Below are 13,062 nucleotides of genomic sequence, written 5' to 3' on the forward strand. Positions count from 1 at the left end.
CTCTGTGTGTTTATGTATGTATGCATGTACATGTGTTTGTGTTTTTGTTTGTGTGTGCATGATTTTCATTGTGTGTGTATGTGAATATGCATCTGTGTCTCTGTGTCACTTTGTGAGTGGAACTTTGTGTCTATGTGTGTCTGTACATTGCTCTCTGAGAGTGTATGTTGGCAAGTGTGGAAACATCTGTGCTTCTGTGTGATTGTCTGTAGTGCACCTCTGTGTGTATGTGTCTCTGTGCACATGTGTCTATGACTGTATATATGAATATCTATGTGTGTCTCTGTGTTTTAGTGTATGACTCTGTTTTGTTTGTACATTTGTGTGAGTGTATCTCTGTTTGCCTATGTGTTTGTGCATGTCTCCATGAGTATATATCTGTGTATGTATGTGTTCTTGCATTCTTCTCTGTATGTGTAGGTGTGTGTGTTTTTGTGTCTGATCATGAGTATTTGCATATAATTGGTTGTGTGTGTGATTGTGTGTACATGTGTAAGTGTTATTCTCCCTGCGAAATCGACTTCAGTGGTCTACAGAATAAAGGGAGATATAACAGCAGGAAGAAGAGCTCTCTCTAGGATTATATACATTAGTATACATTATTATCTTCTTGCTAGGGTCTACAAAAATGTTGTTATCACCTTATCATGCCAATATTCTTGTTCATGTCTCTTGATATTTTTGATGTTAAATTCAGGTCTCTTTATAGTGATTATTAGAGAAGGCCCTGCCTACATTGTCCTCTCCTACCTGACCTTGCTCATCCAGACCTACCCTATTTGGCTGCCTTTTCCTGCTCCTATTGGGGCTATGCTGGACTTTGCTTGCTTGTCTGTTTTGAGGTTTTGTATTTCAGATGGAGTGATATCAAGGTACCCAGGGAGCTTATCATGTCAATCTTCTGCTTCTTTTCACCTCCTTAATACTAACTTTCACCTACCAAAGCACCCCTTTGTGCTGACATCAAGAGTCCTCTGGGTCTATTTAACACTCTCAGTAGTTTATCTCAGGGCAAGCTCCCTTAGTCATACTGAGGCTCATTAACAGGATCACACGTACATCTGGATGTGAGAATCAAGAAATTGATTTGCTAGCCACTGGGAAGTCATGGATGGGTAGGAAACAAACCACTGGAAACAGAAGATGGACTTGCTCTACTGCTGAAGCCATCTTGTGCCCACTCTCCCACAGTGACTGAGGATGCACTGGATGGGCAGGCATCACATTGAGGTTACTGGGGAGGCTGCACCAGGCTTAGCCACTCTGCACATAGAGGGTGGGGTGCTGATGAAAGTATGGTTTCCTTGATGATCTTCCTTCGTGGAAACCTGCTGTAAGCAGTACTGAAAGGGTGGGAAGTCTACAGAAAAAAAAATTGGCTCTGAGTACCAGGCTTTCTTTAGACAGATGCAACAGAGCATCCTGGCTTATGCTGACTCTAGCTTGGCACCCACCCATGGTTGTCCGCTATCCCCTCACCCCAAGTCCTAGTCCTGGCCAGTTGAGAACACAGAAGAATAACCAGGTGTGAATACCAGATTTTTTTTTAATTATTGTGCTCATTCAGTGTTCCAGAATCCTGTCATCTGCTTAAAAATTCTCCCACATAAAAAAGCAGCTAACGTGTTTCTGTGATTAAAATCTGTGATTTTTCCCCTGTGGTTCCATAACCCCTTCATATTTACTTGGTTAGTATATTCACAGAGAGGCAATGAAATTATTCATTTTCTGTGGCTATAGTGGCATTTCTTTACATTAAAACCATTCTACATTAGGACAGTCGGATGATCTGTGGAGGCTAGACAAAAAGGCAACACCAAAGGATACTGGGTATAGGTGTTTGAAGTAGGGGTATGGTCTTACGGACATGATGACAAAGCAGTGATGTGGGAGTGATTTCTTACTAATAAACTGCCTCGGCCCTCATAGGACAGAAAATTAGGTAGGCGGAGTAGACAGAAGAGAATGCTGGGAAAAAGAAGCTGAGTCAGTGAGTCGCCATGATTCTCCTGCTCCAGACAGACGCAGGTTAAGATCCTCCCTGGTAAGCCAGCTCATGGGCTACACAGAATATTAGAAATGGGTTAGAACAATATGTAAGAGCTAGCCAATAAGAAGCTGGAACTAGCCGGGCCAGGCAGAGTTTGAAAGAATACAGTTTCCGTGTAATTATTTCTGGGTATAAACTAGCCATGCGGGCGGCCGGGTGCCGGGGACGCAGCCCTGCCGCTCCTATTTCAACAGATGGCGCCCAGACGTGATGGGCTAAATCCACTTAAAAACCTGAGAAGGCTTAAAAATAAGGGAGAGAGAGTTTAACACAGATTTTTGCTGTTTTGTTGGTGGCGTGCTGTAGAGAGATTCCTGATTCAGCTACAACAGCAGAAAAATAAGCTACATCATTTTAAAGCGCGGCTTCCTGGGGGCTGTGCTGCCAGCATGAACTCTGGCTTTAAAGCATTTCAAGGCTTTTATGGGACTGGATGTTTGTGTTCCGCTTGGGATCGGAGGAGAGTGCTCTGAGACCGTGCAGATGGCTCAGAGCTCCCCGCCTGCACCTGGGCAGAAGGCAGAATCAAGCTTAGGCAGGCGGAAGAGCATGGCGGATTCCTGCCGCTATACAGAGACGCATTTTCAGACTGCGCAGTGCTCTGCATGTCAGATTTGGCTGTAACTTGGATGAAAAGAGTTTCTGTGCTGCACACTCAGTCTCAGAGTTAAACTGCTGAGTGCGGCTCCAATGTGGACTTGCTGTGTGCCTGAAACTGTGAATGGTTCAGGGGCACCAAATGACTCTGAGGCAGGAGCGGCTGCTCCATGCTGAACTGTGCTGATCTCAGGCAGGAACTACCGTAATTACCTTAAAACCGTGCAGTTAAGGTTTAGACTGGGCAGGACACAGGCAGTACCGTATTACCTGTAAATGGTGCAACTTAAGTTTTTAAGAAATGCTTAACATTTTAAGAAATGCTCCTGTATAGTAAAGAAATTACAGATTCACAATAAAACAGATTCAGACACTGTTGGATAAATGTACGTAGGCTTGGGAAAGAGAAGAAAAAGAATATAAAGAATAAAGTTAATGTCTTAAAAAGAAAAAGGGTAAAGTCTTTAAAGAGACAGAGTACAGAAGTACAGAGAGTTATAGATTAAAAGAAATAAAGAAATATAAGCCACGTAAAAATGGAAAATTCACAGAGAGTCTGGATTATGTACATTGTGTTTTCTTTAAAATTTTTGACTGTGAAGGAGCTAAGTACAGAGAGACATTTCATTACATGGGCTGCCAATCTAAACCAAAATGGATATAAGGGTATTATGATTTCAGAATTTGGGTCTAAGGATATGATGCTTTGGAGAGGGTCTTCTTTTGTTTTTGCAGAGGATGAGACCCTGTGGATTGCATCTATTCCGATTTGGTATGATAGACCACGCCCTCCTGAAAGGTTGCTGTGAATACCCTCAAAAAATTGCTTCGCTCAATTGCCAACTGAGATGAAACTAGCATACAGGTTATATCATGAACAACCTAATTAACGACGCCCCTATTCAGCAGGAAGCAGTTTGTAGAGAAAAAACTACGCCCATGTTCCCAAATATTGTTTATAAATGTTCTTTTACATTTAAAGGGGGATATGATATAGATATGAATAATTTGCATTGGTATGGATTTTATGGTCAATTTTGTTATATGTATATGTATTTTTGATCTTGATTAAGGTATTGTGATTGTGTAGTTCATTTAAAAATGTAATGTATAATTAGGAAATATAGGTTGTTAATGGATAATCATCGCTAATACTTAAGCTTGTAGTCATGTTAGTTAGATTTTCTAGATATATAGAGAGATATTTTAGTTAGATAGGCATTCTTCATATCTTTCAAAGGCTGCAGAATATGGCATTTAAGATATTTTAATAACTTAGGGTTTTTCATGACAATGAGACACATTTGCTCCTGGCAGCACCAATCTATTTCAAGAGGAAGATGGGCATCGAAGAGAATCCTTATGGAGTTTGATAGCCATTTGGGCAAGAAACTGCTCTTGCCTGGACTGTTGCATAAACTGGACACAGAGAACCCGCAGAGAGAGGACTGCTGAACTTGCCTAAAGGTGAGATGACCTTTTGGGGTTCCTGCTTCATGAAAGAGTCTGTGAGACATTCTGCAGGACACAGCAAAAAGTGACTGAACTGTCTTTGGAATTTCTTGCTTGATGAGAATGTCTGCTGGATACTATGGGCCTGTAGGCCGAAGATGGATGCCCCAACGGTACAGAGGAACTTTGGGTGACTGTCCAGGCAGCGAGATGTCTCTGTCATTTCTAGAGTTTTCTTATTTCTTGTTTGATAGGTAATATTATATCCTTCTGGAGTCTTTGATGGAGTTGAAGAATGGTTAGTTATAGTTTTCCTTAGTTATGATAAGAGATAAAATAGATATAAATATTGTAACTGTAATTCTTACTTGATAACTGTTTTGTTATATGTAATTTTACTATGTTAAAGTTAAAGCCTTTCTTTTTTGTTTAAACAGAAAAAGGGGAAATGATGTGGGAGTGATTTCTTATTAATAAAGAAACTGCCTTGGCCCATTTTATTGGATAGAAAATTAGGTAGGCGGAGTAGACAGAGGAGAATGCTGGGAAAAAGAAGCTGTGTGAGGAGTCGCCATGGTTCTCCCGCTCCAGACAGACGCAGGTTAAGATCCTCCCTGGTAAGCCAGCTCATGGGCTACACAGAATATTAGAAATGGGTTAGAACAATATGTAAGAGCTAGCCAATAAGAAGCTGGAACTAGCCGGGCCAGGCAGAGTTTGAAAGAATACAGTTTCCATGTAATTATTTCTGGGTATAAACTAGCCATGCGGGCGGCCGGGTGCCGGGGACGCAGCCCTGCCGCTCCTAATTTCAACAAAGCAGAAGAGTCAACTTAAACAAGAAACAAATTAGCCAGTTTTAGTAAACACACAGAGAGATAGACAAAGACGGAGACAAGAGAAACAGGGAGGGAGAGTTATGCTCTACTTTCGGTCATGTGCAAATACACACCATTACCATTGAATGTCCTAGTCCCAAATCATGAGCTAAGTGCATGCAAGTAGAAGCCAAAGGTTTTGCATGAGAATTCTCATGAAGCTAAGCCCTGTCTCAACTTCTGACTGTCCACCTGTTCTTCTGTTACCAAGACTAGGTAGATGATTTTTTTTTGTCAGATCGATACAGTCTAAAACATTCGAATCTCTGCCCACTAATGTCATGTGGTCTACATGTTAAACCCTTCAGAGATTCCAGAAATATGCAGCTTCTAGATATCAAAATGTCTGAAATAAAATTGGAGCTGACAACAGCAAAATTCATACCTGTGTACTCAAAATTTTCCAATTTGAACTCATGTTTCATCCCAAAAGATGCCTGAAGACAGACTTTAAGCAATTTGTTATTAGTGGTCAAATCATCTTTCCAGTTGTTGCAAAGACCAGATCTTCAACTTACCTTTGCTGTGTTTCTGTTCCTTGTCTTTGCTTCTGGGCATGTCATCACACTTTCTTGTTTTTTCATACACTGAGACATTGTGTATATACCGCACAGTATAAACGTTCTTGATCATTACATGCTCTTAGGATGGGATACATGTATACTGTTATTTGTCCATCAGCAGCAGAGCTACATTCTAAGAAATGTGTCCGGTGAAGATCATGGTGTTCACTTAAACAAAATATCGTTATAAGATGCATAAATAAACAGTTAACTTAGCTGAAAAAAAAAAAACTGCAAGCAGCCTCTCTTGCAGATGGTGGAAACCCAGGCTCTCTCTGAAATTGGAAGCCCAGCTTATACTTTATGCATCATTTTAGGATCATTTAGAGTTGGACATTGAAAATTTACAGAATGAGGGGGTCTCCTGCATAACCCTCATTTCTATCCATATCTACCTGACTTAATTGTCCCAAACTCTATCCTCTGGTATTAGTAGCCCATACAGATGCAAGTTCTCCAATTGTATTTTCAGCTACCCTTCAAGATACCTAGTTAGAAATTATCCAAAGCTAATGGCCTTGAAACAATGGAAAATACCTCAAAGTACTAGACTAGACTCAACCCCATCTCATACTATCTGCTTTTTGGGTCACTTGGGTAATTTCAGAAAGTTGCCTTTGTACTACGTTTTAGATTTCCAAGTCAAGATTCTGTTCACTCTAACATTTAAAGAATTTAAATGTTATGGTTATTATGTTTAATATTAATAATTTGTGGGGCAGGCAAGTGCTGTGCACAATTCCAGCTACTAAAGCAGCTGAGGTATGTGAATCCTCAGTTCAGCTCAGGGGTTCAGGGAGCGATACAAACACAAGTCACTATCTCTATGCATATTAACAGAACATGAAGTTAATAAAAGTTTGATATAAAATACGTATAGATTATATTTATGGATAGATCTGTATCTTGTTTCTCTTATTTACAAGACCCGAGACCCTTTTCTGTGATATGAAACAGAACGTCACCTCAGCTGGACAGAAGGATACCCATTCATTTCCACACACTGCTAGAAAACACCAATGAAGATGAAGTTGTTTGGGTAAGGCAGAAGAGAAAGGTTTCTATCAGGGTGTAGAGGATTTTTCCCACTTTGATTTTTTTTTTATTTTCACATACTATGAATTTTTCTGTGGGTTGTGAGGGAAAGATCTAGTGGGGCGGTGTAAAAGCAGATAAAAATATAAGTTAACCCCTCTAGTGAATCTATGTGAAAGAGGATAAGGGGGAACTGAACACGTGGAGAAGGTAAGCAGAAGATGTTAGCTCAGGACAATGAGCTCTGCACGTTGAGCCTGGTTCATCTCACCCACCATCCCCCCTCCTCCTGTGTGCTGAGGGAGGAGATCTCGGTTGCATATGCCTGCCCATCCATGTCAAAAACACAAAATATGTTCTTTGTTTTAATAAACAGAATGAAGTAACACATCCTGCAGCTTTAGACAGGACCCTCTTCAGGGAATTGGGGACCTGGACTGAGCAGAGCAAAGACAGGAAACATGGCTCTGTTTTTCTTTTTCATTATTTATTTTATTTTTTCCTTTTCCTTTTCTCTTAAAGATTGCCATTGTTTCCACTTAGGCTTCATAAAGCATCTGCCACTCCAAGTAGTGACCTCACCCCACAGGAAAACACAGCCTCAATTCTAGTCAAGATTTAAATTGAGGGGATTTTTTTTCATTTACTTAGTACAATTTTATTTTTTTAATATCTCAGAAATTTGGAATATATTGTCCCTGTTCACGTTATATGCCCAGCTTCATGATACACATTAGTTTTATGTTTTGTTTTGTTTTAGTGTGACCCTAAGGATGCATTGCCATAGATGTACCTCTTTACAAGGTCCTTAGTGGCCCGTAGACATGGAGGACAATCAGGGGGGAGGGAAGAAAGTGATGAGCTGCTGATGTACTGCATTTGGATGAAGAATGATAGGAAAGATGGAAACTAAATGCAGTGGATAGGGAAGAACTTGCTTCACAAGGTGAGTTGGAAACCTCAGGGCAGTCCCCATACAGATAAAACTAGAAAACAGAATGTTCCCATGCCCATGCTTTGAAGACAAATGTGGCATTCGTGAAGGACACAGGACCTACCCATTCAGTGCACCACAGTATGCCACACCATAACTACCTCTAACAAATGGCAACTCTGAAGCTACTCTATAAGCCTACAAAGAACCATGGTTTGAGATTTGAAAGCCTAGCTTATACTCTAGCTAGCAATGTGTACGTGTTCAGAAGCCTAGAGAGATAAATGTAACTGATGGGGCACATAGCACACAGCAGTTACTCTAATACCCAGCCTCTAAAGCCTTCCCCAAATCATGTCACAGGTGTTTCCTCAGTATGAATGCTTGCTCACTAATATATGGACAACAACACAGGCCAATCCTCATATCCAACAGTAATACCCTAGGGTCTAGAGTTGAGAAAGACTGTTCTGCAGAGTCTCCTCAGTGACAGCACATAGACCGGGAAAAGCAGCTGGGTGGAACACTGCTCTCCTTTCTTAGATCTGGGCAAGGCTTCCTAAGATACATCTGTTTTCTTAATTCGTTCTTTATGAAACCATTACTCACCTCCAAGTTCATAACTATATGCCAGATTTCTGGTTCTTCATCCCCCCACTCCTAAGACATTAAAATATGGATATTAGCTTCCCTAAATCAAGAAATTTGTACCTCCAATAAAGTAGCTGTCCCACACAATCAGTGCTGTAGATAATCTGCAGAGAGGGCCACACATATTAAACTACACGAAATGGGCCCTTGCACTTCAGATAAGAAAATGGATTTGTTATATCTGCAGAAAGGTGGGAATGAGAGTGAAACCCTGCCATACCTCTGATTTCATCTCTATGCTGACTGCACACACCTACCTATCATATTGGTAAACAGACAGACAAAGTGCCTTAGCTGTTCCTTGCAAAAATCTCTGATATGGGAAGGACCCATGCACAGTTCTCATTTCCATGAACCCAATGCCAAAGCATTTTGTTTATTGCCTGGATAGCAAAATTTTGCTGAAGAGTTATCAAGTATCTTGATACAGCCAATCCTATAAATTCTATAATTAATACGGACTTGTTTTGGATCATTCAGATATCAGAGACTTCAACCTGAGAATATGGCGGCAATGGCATACAGCATCTTGTCTGGCAGAGAATGGTACTGGCCAAATCACCCATCTCTCTTTTCTTAGATGTTTTGTAATGCCTTCATTTCCCAACCGACCTAAATGTAGATGTACATTCAAGACCCTTTTACTTCCTGTCTTGTGGCATTCAGGTTAAACATTAGATCCATAATTCAGGCACTATCCTATTTCTGGTTAACATGTTTTTGTGGTCCAGCCCAGAGCTTGCATCCCCTAAGCCAGTACCCCACAACTGAGATGCACATCCATCTCTATGCCACTCTTGCACAGACATGTGATAGCCCTAGATAAAGTGAGTGATGCTTCAATTGATGGAGAAGCAATAATAAAATAGACATTATTACTGATTGATAAAAACCATATCCCTTCTTTTATTTTTTAAAATTTCATCTTTATGCTTAGATAATAAGCAGTATGATTTATCCATTTAAGAACCCAGTTCAATCCATGCAAAAGTTAGTGACGCTAATTACAATTAGACTCTTTCTACCTCAATTCCATATGTGATGTGGGAGTGTCATATATCAATCTGTTGATTTTATTGGTTAATTAAAGAAACTGCTTGGCTCACCTCATAGGTTAGAACATTGTTGGGAGGAGTAAACAGAATAGGATTCTTGGCGAAAGAGGAAGTGAGGTCAGACTCTGCTCTGCTCCTGGAGAGACGCCATGCTCAGCTCTCCCGGGTAGACCCAAGAGCTCTGCTCTCTGGAGCAGAGACACCACGATGGACTTTGGCTAGAATCTTCCCGGTAAGCGCACCTTGGGATGCTTACACACATCATTAGAAATGGGCTAGTCCAGATGCGAAAATTGGCCTGTAAGGGCTAGAGTTCATGGGTCAAGCAGTTCTTTAAATGAATACAGTTTGTGTGTTGTTATTTCGGACATGAGCTAGCCAAGCGGCCGGGGTGCCGGGGACGCAGCCCTGCCGCCGCCCTGCCGCCGCTCCTATTTCAACACATATGCACCAAACTACAGCTACCACAAAATACTATATGATCTCATTTCTGTTTCCTGTAGTTCTGAGACGTATTCATCTTGCCGAGTCAGTAGTTCCCTCATTTTATAGACAATCAGTGTTCTACTCTACAGATACGACAGAATTTGATTAGTTACACAATTGTTGGAAAAGTTTTAATTACTTCCTGTTATAAAAAATAAACATAATACACATAGTATTTTAACTAATTCTGGAGACAGAATTTATTTATTTTGTTTAAACAAATACAGTTAAGATTGGATAGGTTACATGGTAAGTATATGTTTACTTGTCTAAGAAAGTATCACCCAATATTCAAGAGCACCTGCAACTTTTATTCTTACAGAGAAATATGTAAGAATGTGCTTTGGTTCATTGCTCTGGGTTTTGGTTCCTGTATGGGTAAGCAGCAGCATTTTCTGTGGTGGCAATTTTTATGTCCTGATGGCTAACCACCCTGAGTAGGTTCAATATCAACTTGTATGTCTTTCCGGGAGAACCCTCTTTTTGTTTTCCGGTTTTCATTGAGTTGTTTGCCTTATTTCTGAATCATAAGATTGTTCTTTTTACATAATCTAGATACAAATTGCTTCCTAAGAATAGACATTGCTGATAATTCCTTACATTTTATGGAATTTTTTCTTGAGGAGTACAAGAGTTCTTGGTGAAATTCAAATGATTATTTTTTATGTGATTCATATTTTGAATCACTAAACTTAGTCCAACTTGGGGAAAAGAAAATTTCCCCCTTTTTTTGTAGAGGTTTTATCCTATTTACCTTTCATTCACTTCTGAAATCCAGCTCTGATTAAATGTATGCATTCTTAAGTTAAAGTTAACAGCTCATTTTTTTTCCTATTTTGGTGACCAAAACTCAACAAAAAATGTTTTGTTACTGATTGAATAATCTTCAACTCTATTTTACACACATGTGCGAGCACACACACTTACACACACACACACACACACACACACACACGTTTGGATTTTGGATTTTAGATTCACTGTGCCATTATCTGCAAAAAAGCCCCCCATGTGTTCGATAGTTTTGGAGTCAAGCTTTAACTTATCCACATAGCCAATGAAGGTGAACTTGATGCCTTAACTATTGATTCTTTTGTTCCTAAACTTTGTTTCCATTTTCATATATCTTTTCAGAATTATCCTCTCAATTTTTGCAATTTTTAGTGTTGAGGTATTGTATGTCTTTGATGAAGTGAGCCTTTCTAGTTTCATGTTTGTTTTGCTAATAAAAATATTAGTTCTTTTTTTTATTTTAAGCAACATGTCAATCAATGATAAACAGACCAACAATCAATTCCTGTTTTGACATTGTGTCCTATAGTCTTGTTAAATGTATTGTATAGTTCTCTGTGGATTCCTCGGGCCTAATTCATCCTCCCTTAAGATTCCAGTCTGCTTACTCCAGCCTTTGTCGCTGACATATTTAGTTGAAGTGTGCATGTGTATTCAGGTGTTCGTGCGTGTGCTGCAGAAAAAAAAGAACTCTTTAGAAAACAAATGATTTTAGGCACAGGATATGTTTGTAATTGAAAGGAGCACATGGGGAATATGGAGGATGGAGGGGCTGAGAAGCTTGGTAAAAAAATAACCTCTCATCCTTCCAACTAAGAGATCTCCAAGGTTTAATCTTGAGCAGAGACTCTGGCAAGCATCATGATGACATTTCCTGAAGGAGTAGCCTCTTTTCGCTGTTTGACAGTGAGCTTTCCCTTCCCAAATTCATCTAAAATGTTACACAAGACTGAAAACTTCCCAGACATTTTTCTGAACTCAGTGGCTTCCTTGATGATCTAACACTTCAGATTGAGTTTGCTTCTCATAATCTATTACAAATAAAAGTATATAAAAGGAAACATTTATGTTTTTTCCCCAATAAGCATGGTAATATGATATTCATGTATGCTGTTTTATCCACCTATCAGCAGCCCTTTTTCATTAGACAGTAGCACTCCGCTGTACAAACATGTTAAGTGTGTCTCTATAACTTGTTAAATGGCATTTGAGTAGATTCTATGTCAGGGCTACTAGGAACAAATTTGAGTATGAAGATTTGAGCAGTTTTTTTTTTCAGATGTATAGTTTTACTTTTATGGGTAAATAACTAGAGTGAAGATGTTGGCTTGTCATATTGTGGTGCAGAACTACTGGTTCAGAAGGCCGTTTAGTTTTTCAGATGACATATCTTCTGTTTTTACATCTTGTGAATACACAGAACTCTGGTAATGTGTGTGCTTCTATTAAGCCCACTGAAGCAGTATCTCTGTACACAGTTTCTTTTGAGCACTGGTCCCATAACCCATTTCTCTGTTTATGGCCATGACTTTCTATTCAAGATCAAAGGTGAGGAAAGCAGAACTTTCAATTCCCCTGGTACAGAGTGTAGAAATGTTCCATGCATGTAATGTTTTGCAGAATGTTAATAAATTAAGGATGTTTGGAATATTTTAAGGTCATTTAAAGATTAATGCTGCTTTGTTCCTTTTTTCTATTGTTCATATTAAAAAATCTATATTTTGAATCCTTCATAAAAATGGGTTTTCAAACTCTATAACTGCCTGCAATTAAAATGAGAAAATTCATATATTGTCATGTGTATATGCTCATAGAAATGAAGAAAAACCTGCAGATAAAAGCAAACCATTTAACCCTCACCCAGCACTCCCTCACCAAGTGTGGCCCCCCTAAGACACAAGCAGCTTATCTATCTGGACCCTGTACTTGCTTTCTTATCTTTAAGATAGATGTTCCTTTTCATGACTTGCTTTTTTTCCTAACTGATTGCGCACTGCTCTGATCTGTTCTGAGCCAGTTTCTTTCCTGTGATATTTTTCCATTTGACAATAATGTAAGCTATTAGGAGCAGAGATAGAACTTCACAAAGTCGCCATTTCATACTGTGAGCTTTGGATGCAGGTAGTCTACCTGACCACTGACAGGCTGCCAATGGAGTGACCTTGTGTCTTGTCACCACAAAAGATAAGCAGCATCCTTCTGGGTTTTAATTTCAGTTTCCGAGCAGCCAGCTGCTGCTTGGTATTGTTCCCACTGCGGTGCTGGCTGCATTGTGTTAAGCTATTTTATGTGGCAGTGACACAGGTGTTTTTTTAAAGATGGTTTCCTTTTAATCTAATGCAGTTAATTTTCTGCTTTGTTCATGCTGTGATTGTGCAAGTACTAATGGAGCCCTTCCACCGCATTTTCTCAAGGATGCGGATAGCTCTGAGCTTCACGTAACCTGGTTACTGCCCTTTCTTCAGGCTTTAAGTGCACAGACTATTAACCTGCAGATTTATATGGAACATTTTATATCTTGCTTTTACTTCATTCTCATTAAAACTCAATTCACCAAATAAGATATGCT

The 13,062-nt window shown here is 39.6% G+C and overlaps 1 long non-coding RNA gene across 1 annotated transcript; it reads left to right on the forward strand.

Moving 5' to 3' along the window:
* The first annotated feature begins 1,888 nt into the window (after window positions 1-1,888).
* Window positions 1,889-12,068, forward strand: LOC126493749 (uncharacterized). The gene is made up of 3 exons (XR_007589879.1): window positions 1,889-2,044; window positions 6,467-6,579; window positions 7,336-12,068. It is a non-coding gene; the product is annotated as an uncharacterized lncRNA (long non-coding RNA).
* Window positions 12,069-13,062: the final 994 nt, after the last annotated feature.

This window comes from Alexandromys fortis, unplaced genomic scaffold (genome assembly GCF_014885135.2).
Source record: "Alexandromys fortis isolate MF-2015 unplaced genomic scaffold, M_Fortis_MF-2015_v1.1 scaffold_332, whole genome shotgun sequence".
In the NCBI taxonomy this organism is placed as follows: domain Eukaryota; kingdom Metazoa; phylum Chordata; class Mammalia; order Rodentia; family Cricetidae; genus Alexandromys; species Alexandromys fortis.